Source organism: Myotis lucifugus, unplaced genomic scaffold (assembly GCF_000147115.1).
Source record: "Myotis lucifugus unplaced genomic scaffold, Myoluc2.0 scaffold_162, whole genome shotgun sequence".
In the NCBI taxonomy this organism is placed as follows: domain Eukaryota; kingdom Metazoa; phylum Chordata; class Mammalia; order Chiroptera; family Vespertilionidae; genus Myotis; species Myotis lucifugus.
The window spans coordinates 1,037,556-1,045,408 of record NW_005871210.1 but is presented as its reverse complement, the minus strand read 5'-3'; positions in this window follow the sequence as shown (position 1 = coordinate 1,045,408).

Below are 7,853 nucleotides of genomic sequence, written 5' to 3'. Positions count from 1 at the left end.
ATCTTCATTCATCTCCTCGCGGGCATCACTTGCGCAGCACAGCATAGACCCCGCCAGACACCAACTCTTTCTTTTCTTTTTCGACCTCCGCTCGATTCGGGGAGGCTCCGGGGCTGCGGGGCGGCCCGGAACCTGCGCGCGGCGGCGGGGCCGGGCCGCCTCCCTCAGCGCCCAGCCATCTTGGGCTCCTGCGGCCGCGGCCCAGGCGGAGCGGCGGCCGGGGTCCGAGCGCGCTCACTCGAGGGTCCGGCAGCGTTCTCTCTCTCTCTCTCTCTCTCTCTCTCTCTCTCTCTCTCTCTCTCGAGCTGGCGGCCTCTCTCAAATTAGGAGAGAAGGGAGAAAATGCCAAGTCCCGATTTCTCTCCACCTCTGCTCCACCCACCCCGGTCCTTTCCAGAAAATAAAAAAAGATTAGAATTGGAAGAAGTCGGCAGAAAGGCGAACGGCGCCCCCCCCCCTCGCCCCCCGGCTGCTGCCCTGGCGACGCGTCCGGGGCGGGCCCGCGCCAGTCGCTCAGTCGGTGGGTCCGTTTGTCTGCCCGCAGCTTCTCAACTGCGGGGAGGGCACCGGGCAGGGTCTCCGCAACGGCTGTCGCCTCGGAGCTTTATCCTCAGATCAAAAAAAAAAAAAAAAGGATCTAAAACCCCGACACTCGCATCACAGCCACCTTCAGCCATCTTGCGCGTATTATTATTTTAGGAATAATCTGTTTAATAAAAATAGCTGTCTCTGGCCCCCTCCCCCGCATCCGGGGCTCCCCGGCCCCTTTTAATCATCGTCTCAATAATAAAACGATCCGCGGGCCGGGCCGTCCGCGGCGGCCCTTTCCTGCCTCGGCCCGCTCGGGCTCCGGCTCTCCGTCCCCCGGGAGGGAAGGGGGCGCGGTGGGGGGACTCGCCGCTAGGGCTCGGGAAGGGGTGCGTCCCTGCTGCCCGCCAGTTGGCCTCCGCCTCCGCGGGGAGGGAAGGGCGCCCTGGCTGCCACCGCGCTGTGGCGAGGAGGGCGGGCGGGCGGAGGAGGGGCCCCAGCTCGCGGGACCGGCTGGAGGGGCGCCCAGGGGTCCCGGCTCTTCCCACGACGGCCCGGCCTGGGAGTCCGCCGGCCGGCGGGGGCGGGGGGTACAATAGGCTCCCGGAGCCGCAGAGTGCAGGGGGCTGCGGGGAGCCGGACTCCGGAGCCGGGCGGAGAGGCGGAGGGTGGTGTTTCTACGGCACCGCCGGTCCCGCTACTCGGGAAGGGGCGGGGAGACGGGGAGGGGAGGCGAGGAGAAAGCGGCGGCGTGACCGCGGCGCCTTTAATCAGCACCCGCGGGCTCGGCCCACCCGGCGCAGGAGAAATAAATGGACAGGGGAGGGTGGGGCGGGGCGGGGCGGGGCGTTTTGTCCGGAAGTGCTGGTACAGCTGCGGAGGCGCCGCCCCGCCCCTTTTCCCTGTTTGGAGTTGGAGGCCGTTTCGGAGGACGCTCCTGCTATAGGGCCCCAAGCAGAAGCCCCGCCCCTTCAAGGCGGGGCAAACCAGAGCTCCTCACGTGACTTGTACTAACTTGGGTTCATTAAACATTGGATGGGAGGAGCCTTCCGAGCTTCTTAAAAGGGCGATGGTGACCACCTCTTCCTGGGCTTCGTCCCGCGTCGCTCTTTTTGCCTGAGAGGGAAAGGAGGGTTGCTAGCTCAGCTCTCTGATGCAATGAGCAGGTAATTGCAAAGGTTCACTGTGGGACAATTTTCTTATGTCCTCATCGCTTTAACCCCCATTTCTGACACTTAAAACTACTAAGCAAGATTGAATATTAATATTAATAATTTATATTAATAAAGAAACGGAGGCTTGCCCTAACTGGTTTGGCTCAGTGGATAGAGCCTCGGCCTGCGGACTGAAGGGTCCCAGGTTCGATTCCGGTCAAGGGCATGTACCTTGGTTGCGGGCACATCCCCAGTGGGAGGTGTGCAGGAGGCAGCTGATCGATGCTTCTCTCTCATCGATATTTCTAACTCTCTATCCCTCTTCCTTCCTCTCTGTAAAAAAATCACTAATAATATATTTAAAAAAAGAAACGGAGTCTTAAAGAACTGAAGTAATCTACCATAGGTTGATCAGTCAACAAATATTTAACAAAAGCCTTTATGTGCCAAGCATTTTTCTAGGACCTGGGGATTCCTCAGAGAACATGTACAAAAAAAATATATTTTTTATTAAATATGTAGGATAATTTCTGTGATAGTGAGGGGCTCACACACGGCTCTCAAAAAAAGTGGCATTTGAACTGAAAAATGCATGTTTAGGAGTCAAGCAAGTGAAAACCTACCTGGGGGAAGAGTGCTTTAGTCAGAGGAAAAACAAATGCAAAAGCAATAGATTAGACATGTTCTCGGGCAGAATGAAAGCTGTGTGGTGAGGGAGAGGACAGGTAGGGACTAGAACACACAGGGCCTTCCTTGTAGGTCATGGTAAGCAGTTTGAACTTGAAGCTGGTTGTGAGAAGCTCTCAGATTTGGGATATATTTTGGAAGTAGAGCTAATAGGACTAGATAAGGGTTAGATATGGGATGGAGAGGAATCAACATATAATACTAATGGAGTAGGAATGGGATCAAGATGTGCTTATCACTGTGCATATATATTTTTATGTGATATATATGTTTATATGTGTGTGTGTATATTATCCCAAAAATGTTTAAATTATTCCTTGGATTCCTAGGATTTGGGCCTCAACAAGAGGCTGAATGGTGGCCAAAACCGGTTTGGCTCAGTGGATAGAGCGTCGGCCTGCGGACTGAAAGGTCCCAGGTTCGATTCCGGTCAAGGGCATGTACCTGGGTTGCGGGCACATCCCCAGTGGGAGATGTGCAGGAGGCAGCTGATCGATGTCTCTCTCTCATCGATGTTTCTAACTCTCTATCTCTATCCTTTCCTCTCTGTAAAAAATCAATAAAATATATTTTTTAAAAAAAGAGGCTGAATGGTGGTGCCATTTACTGAGAAGAGAATGGAAGAGGGGTAGGTAGGTTTGGGTGGGGAGCTTTTCAGTAGTTGTCTAAGTCGATTCAGGTATCCCAGTAGAAATGTTGAGGAAGCGATGGTACATACAGACTCAGGGGGGAGGTTTGTGCTAGAGATTATTATGGATTTCAGAGTCATCAGCTATTACATTCTAAACAAGTTCAAATCCAGTTCAGTATGACCCATGGGTGCTGATTCTTCCATAAAACCAGAGGGCCTATCTGCTCCAGAATCTCTCTCTCCTTATTCCTGATGTGAGGGCTAATGTGGGCCCTTCAATGAGAGAGTCTGTGTCTTTAGCACTTGGCATCCCCTCACCAGCTGAACAGACGAAAAATGAATGCATGCATGTCTCAATGAACAAAAAAGGAGAAAATGGTTTGCAAGCCCTAGTCCTTAATTCCACATTCCAAAGATGGCACACAGAAATAACAAGGCCTAGCGTTGGCCCGGTGGCTCAGTTGGTTGGAGCATTGTCCTGACGCGCCAGGGTTGTAGGCTGGATCCCCAGCTTGTGCAGGAATCAACCAGTGGGTGAATGGATAGGTGGAACACCAAATCGATGTTTCTCTCTCAAATCAACAAATAAAAATAATTTAAAACAGTAACACAAGGTCTAGCTTGGAGCAGAGGTTCCTTTTGTGGCCTCTTCAATGATGACCTCCATTATTATTTATTTAGATAATAAATCTAAAGGATTCCTCTCATTTCTCACCTTTCTAGACAAGCCACCTTTGATGACTTGTAAGACATCATACTCTTCTGGTTTAATTTTTTTAACCACAGTCTTCTCTAATTTCCATCTCATAAATGCCGTTGGTCTTCAGAATCATGCCCTCCATTTTCTTCTCTTACTAATCTGTACCTGCTTCCTGGGGCGTCTCATTTATTCCTATGGCTTTATTACTGTTTATATATGGATGACTCCCCAGGCAGTATCTCCGGCCCAGATCATCAGCCTCCTAGTTGCAGATCCATGTAGTCAACTATGCTCTCCATTCAGATGTCCCACAGGCACCTTGAATTCAATGTATTGGAAATGAAACTTCATCCTTTTCACATTCCAGCCTGTTTCCCCTTCCACTGTGATCCCCATTTCAGCCACTGAGTTACCAAACTAAGGATTAGGGGGACAACCTTGACATCTCCCTCTCATCTCTCTTATCCATTCAATCAGTCTTCAGGTCCTATAGATCCTACTCTTAAATATCTCTCTGATAATTTACTTGTACACTGGTTACTCACTTAACATCTTTGCTTGGAGGTACAACAAACATCCCAAACTCAACTAATTTAGTTGTCCAAAAACTATACTAATTTCTGCTCCCCCTAAACCTCTTCCCGCTGCAGTCTTCTGCTTCTCGGCAAACATCTGATAGCCAACCTTTCAGCAAATGTTGACTACTTCTTAATATCTCTATTACTTTATTGTAATCTGTGGCCTGGATTATTTCAGTAGGTCCTAACTAGTTTCTCTGTTTTTGCCCTTACTTCCTGGAGTCAATCTCAACAGAGAAGCCAGAGTAATTGTTTAAAAATATAAGTCAGATTATGTCAATTTTATGCTCAAAATCTTCCAATGGCTTTGCACCAGAATAAAAATCAAACTTTTATAAATACCTGCAAGGTCCTATACAATCTGGCAGGGGGGTGGTTCAAAAATGAAGCTTGATGCCTGCAACCATATACTCTAGGCAATTGGGACTCTACAGTTCCCAAGCAGAGTTTGGGGCTTTTGCCCTTGTTGTCCTGCCTGCCAGGAGAGCGTTTGAAAGTAAAGCACCTCTTCTTTTGCTCAGTTCATCCTTAAGCGTCCTTCAGGTTTTGACTTAAATGTCATTCTTTCAGGAAGCCTTTTATTGTTTATTTTAAAATATATTTTAATTGATTTCAGAAAGGAGAGGGAGAGAGAGAAATATCGATGATGAGAATCATTGATTGCCTGCCTCCTGCATACCACACACTGGGGATGTGTCCTGAACCGTGACCTCCTGCTTCATACTAAGCCACGCCGGCTGGGTTCAGGAAGACTTTTAAAAATATATATATATTTTTACTGATTTTAGAGAGGAAGGGAGAGGGAAAGAGAGAAACAGCAATGATGAGAGAGAATCACTGATTGGCTGCCTCCTGCATGCCCCCTACTGGGGATTGAGCCCGCAACCCCGGGCATGTGCCCTTGACTGGAATCGAACCTGGGACCCTTTGGTCTGCAGGCCAACACTCTAGCCACTAAGCCAAACCAGCTAGGGCCAGGAAGCCTTTTTAAAAATCTCCCTAGATGGAGTTGGGCACCTTAGGTGTGTATACCCTAGCATAGCCCTTTAATAAAGGGTTAACACTAATTGAGCACTTACTATGTGCCGGGCATCTTGTATGCATTATCTCATATAATCCTTGCACAAACTCTATGAAGCAAGTATCCATTTGCAGATGAAAAGACTAAGGCACAAGTTAGTTAGCCTTAGTCACACTGACAGTAATTGGTGAGGCTGGGGTAGGACCAAAAGCAGCTTACTCCTTCCTCTTTTATGGCTCTTCCTTGCCATTGTTTCTTGTCTGTTTCCCTCACTGCATTATAAACTCCTTAAGGCCAGGCAGGCCTGTGTCAGCCTCCCAGCATGTGGGAGAGTGCCTGTTATAGGTTTGGTGAAAGAACAAGTGCGTGAACGAATTTTCTAGTTCTTACCCTTTCCACAGTGGGATTGTAGAGGCTTCCTCGTTTGTCTTATAAAGGCTGTGACCCAGAGGCCCATTCTCCTTCCTTTCAGGGCTCTCAGTACCGAGATGGGAGATGGGCTGGCAATGGGTGCAATTGGAAGAACAAAGGAGCAGAGGTGTTGCCCTCAGTTTTCTGGCCCCAATAAGGCCACTACTCTCATCACAACTTCAAAGTCTCCCTTGCCCCTCAAGTTACTCGGAGAGCTATGCCACACAACCACGGGCAGCCACCAGCATCATCCGGCTCCTTCCTCCATCCTGCCCTTAGCTCTCTCCCAAAGGCTTCCAGGCACTAAGGAAGGAGGGACTGGCCAGTCCCATGCCGCCCATAGAAGGGGCCTGGAGTTGACCGTCCCTCCCAGACCACATCCTGACCTACCCCTGCAGTCTTGGGACACAACTCCTGCCACAAATCACTCCCCTCGCCCCACCCTGGCTCCCCACCTGCTTCCCCTCTGCAGCCTGCAGCTGCCTCAGTGCCTGTCAGGCTGGGTTGAGTCACTTCAGCATGCATTCTCCTCCCTGTCTGGCCTGTTTGGCAAATCTCTCAGGCTCCCCAGCCCCTGGCCCTGGAGCCTGTGGGCACCCTCGCCCCCCAGCCAGGGCTTCTTAACCCCCCACCCCCAGGAGCCCTTCTCTTTCCAGAAACAACCCCAGCTTAGTCCTGTCTCTGGAAATCACCTAAGCACAGAATCTTGCTATTCTGGACTCTTTGGAGCAAGAACCTCACTGACCCTGGATCCTCTTGGCTGGTCAGAGGAGGAGGATTAGACAAGAACCCCCACCCCTGGTCTCCAAGGAGAAAGGGGAAAAGGTATGGCCTGGGCCCTCTGGGGTTGTCAGCCTGGCTCCAGACCCTCCCAGGTCCCTTGCTCTGCCAGAGGGACCGAGTGCCCCAGACAGGAACTGCTCCAGGGACCAGCCTCAGTTCAGTAGGAGGTCACAGGCCGAAGGAGGAGAGCTGTCCTCCTCCTGGGTAAGGTCCCCATACGGCTAGTTCTCACAGAACTGTCCCTTCACAGGAGCTGACACCCTTCCCCTGCCCTCTTGTGATGCCCCCAGGATGTATGCCACCGGCCCCAGTAGAACCCCCTGGGCGCTATAGCTGCATCTCATCCCAGGCACCAACAGAAAAACCCTGCTACCCCCAAGGACAATTAGGCCTCGCAGGAAGGGAAAGACGGTGTGAGGACACAGAGCAGTCCTCAGGGCCCAGGAACCCTGTCTCGGAGCAGACCGCCTGCCTGCCTGTAAGTTCCCAGGCCCTTGCTGTCTCTCCCCTGGGCACTGAACTGTTTTCCATACCATGCCCTGGAGACAGGAGCTGGGCAATGCAGGGGAGGAAGAGCCACCCACCTCCTCACCCAGACCAGGCCCCGAGAGAGAGGTTGCTAGGGAGGGTGGGCGGCCTCCGTGTCACCCGGTGGGTGTGCTGGTTCTGAGGCTGCTCCTCCATCCTGCCCCAGGCTCTGCATTAGGAGGTGGGATTAGCAGTCTAGTGAGGGGAGTGGCTGTCTCGGCCCAGCTGGAAGTGGGAGCGAGGACTCCAAACTGGAGGTGAGGAAAACTGAGGGGAAAGGGTTTTGGTGAGAGGAAGATAGAAGAGGAATGAAGAGCCTTTACCCACCCATTCATCTCCCAGACTGTGTTCCATGCCCCTACCCTCTTGACCTGAGAGGAATTCAAAACCAGTAAAAGAGAGACTGTCCCTGCAGAGTCATTTCTGCGTGACTGAAGAGTCACCAGCTGCAGGATCCTGTTCGTTGCCACCCCTGCCCCCACGCACACTCTCTTAGCAACAGTTTTCAGGACCTTTCCCCACCCCAGCTTCTTCTTTTCTTTTTAATGTTGAGAGTACGTTTATTAAAGCTGGGGACAGTGAAACAGGAAGGACTTAAGACAGAAGAAGCAACAGGACAGACCTAGGTGGGGCTGCTTTGGCTCACTGAGAAGTCAGAGAAAAGGCAGCCTAGGAGGCAAGTTCAGGGATTAGCCCAGGACAAGCTGCCACTGCCCACTGCTCCCCTGGTGGCCAGTCTTGCGGGGTCTCTTAGAGCCGTGGTCGGCAAACTGCGGCTCGCGAGCCACATGCGGCTCTTTGGCCCCTTGAGTGTGGCTCTTCCTAAGCCTTA